This window comes from Arachis ipaensis, chromosome B05 (genome assembly GCF_000816755.2).
Source record: "Arachis ipaensis cultivar K30076 chromosome B05, Araip1.1, whole genome shotgun sequence".
In the NCBI taxonomy this organism is placed as follows: Eukaryota; Viridiplantae; Streptophyta; class Magnoliopsida; order Fabales; family Fabaceae; genus Arachis; species Arachis ipaensis.
Genome location: NC_029789.2, coordinates 30,564,492 through 30,567,082, shown reverse-complemented (window position 1 = coordinate 30,567,082; position 2,591 = coordinate 30,564,492).

Below are 2,591 nucleotides of genomic sequence, written 5' to 3'. Positions count from 1 at the left end.
TAGACAGACCATCATAGAATATATCCAGGAAGGTCCATTCTAAAAGCATGTCAGAAGGACACTTTTTGGTCAGTTCCTTATATCTCTCCCAAGCTTCATAGAGGGATTCACCTTCCTTCTGTTTGAAGGTTTGGACATCCACTCTAAGCTTACTAAGCTTTTGAGGAGGAAAGAACTTGTCTAAGAAAGCCTTGACCAGCTTATCCCAAGAGTTCAGGCTATCCTTAGGTTGAGAGTCCAACCATATTCTAGCTCTGTCTCTTACAGCAAACGGGAAAAACATAAGCCTGTAGACCTCGGGATCAACCCCATTGGTCTTAACAGTATCACAGATCTGTAAGAATTCAGTTAAGAACTGAAAAGGATCTTCAGATGGAAGTCCATTAAACTTGCAGTTCTGTTGCATCAGAGAAACTAATTGAGGTTTAAGCTCAAAATTGTTTGCTCCAATGGCAGGGATTGAGATGCTTCTTCCATGTAAATTGGAATTAGGTGCAGTGAAGTCACCAAGTATCCTCCTTGCATTATTATTATTTTCTGCTGCCATCTCTTCTTCCTTTTCGAAAATTTCTATAAGGTTGTCTCTGGATTGTTGTATTTTAGCTTCTCTTAGTTTCCTCTTTAGAGTCCTTTCAGGTTCGGGATCAGCTTCAACAAGAATGTTCTTGTCCTTGCTCCTGCTCATATGAAAAAGAAGGGAACAGAAAATAATAACAGGGATCCTTTTTACCACAGTATAGAGGTTCCCTTGTGTGAGTAGAAGAAAAGAAGAAAAAGAATGAAGAAGAGAAGAATTCAAACTCAGAGGAGAAGAAGGGGTTCGAATTTTTTTGGGTGAGGAGAAGTGTTAGTAGATGAATAAATAAATAGAAGGAGATGAGAGATAAGGAAGGAATTCGAAAATTAAAAATAAAATTATTTTAAAATTAAATTTAAAATTCAAACATTAACAATTAAAATTAAATTAAAATTAAAACAATTAGTTAATTAAAATGAAATTTTGAAAAAGAGGGAAGAAATTTTCGAAAATTAGAGAGAGAGTTTGTTAGGTAGTTTTGAAAAAGATATGATTGAAACAAAAAGATATGATTGAAAAAGATTTGAAATTTATTTTTGAAAAAGATATGATTGAAATTGAAAAAGATATGATTGAAACAAAAAGATAAGAAAGATTAAATTTTGAAAAGATAGGAAGTTAGAAAAGATTTTGAAATTAATTTTGAAAAAGATATGATTGAAACTTAATTTGAAAAAGATTTGAAAAACGAATTTAAAAAGATTTGATTTTGAAAATTAAATTTGATTACTTGACTAACAAGAAACTAAAAAGATATGATTTAAAATTTAAAGATTGAACTTTTCTTACTAGGCAAGTAACAAACTTAAAAACTTTTTGAATCAATCACATTAATGTTTAGTATTAATTTCGAAAATATGAAATAAAAATAAGAAAAATATTTTGAAAATAATTTTTGAAATTTTCGAGAATCATAAAAGAAAAATGAAAAAGATTTGATTTTTGAAAAAGATTTGAAAAAGATAGAATTTTTAGATTGAAAATTTGATTTAACTCATAAAAACAACTAGATTTTAAAAATTTTTGAAAAAGTCAACTCAAATTTTCGAATTTGATGAGAAAAAAAAAGGGAAAGATATTTTTTTGATTTTTGAATTTTTTTATGATGTGAGAGAAAAACATAAAATTGACACAAAACATAAAAATTATGAATCAAAACAACTAATGAATACAAGAACACTATGAATGTTAAGATGAACACCAAGAACACTTTGAAGATCAAGATGAACATCAAGACTTATTTTTGAAAATTTTCATGAAAAGAAAAACATGCAAGACACCAAACTTAAGGATTTTTATTCTTTAGACATTAATAATTCAAGAATGCATATGAAAAACAAGAAAAGAAACAAAACAAGAAAATATGAAGATCAAACAAGAAGACTGGCCAAGAACAACTTGAAGATCATGAAGAATGCAATGTATGAAATTTTCGAAAATAATTTTTTAGAAAATTAAAAAGATGCAATTGACACCAAACTTAAAACTTGACTCTAGACTCAAACAAGAAACATAAAAAACTTGATGTGCGAAATCGTGATCATTCCTTCCCCAGCAATGGCGCCATAAACTTGGTGCGCAGAAATCGTGACGGTTCATTCCTTAGTAACGGCGCTAAAAACTTAGTACGCACGTTCATAATCTTAGTTCTTTGTCACAACTTCGCACAACTAACCAGCAAGTGCACTGGGTCGTTGGTGCACGAAATTGTGATCTCAGGCAACGGCGCCAAAAACTCTGTACGCACGTCTTAATAAATCGTTTTTCATTCACAACTTTGATACAACTAACCAGCAAGTGCACTGAGTCGTCCAAGTAATAAACCTTACGTGAGTAAGGGTCGATCCCACGGAGATTGTCGGCTTGAAGCAAGCTATGGTCGCCTTGTAAATCTCAGTCAGGCGGATATTAAATGGTTATGGAGTTTTCGAAAATAATAGTAAATAAACAGAAAATAAAGATAGAAATACTTATGTATATCATTGGTGAGAATTTCAGATAAGCGTATAGAGAT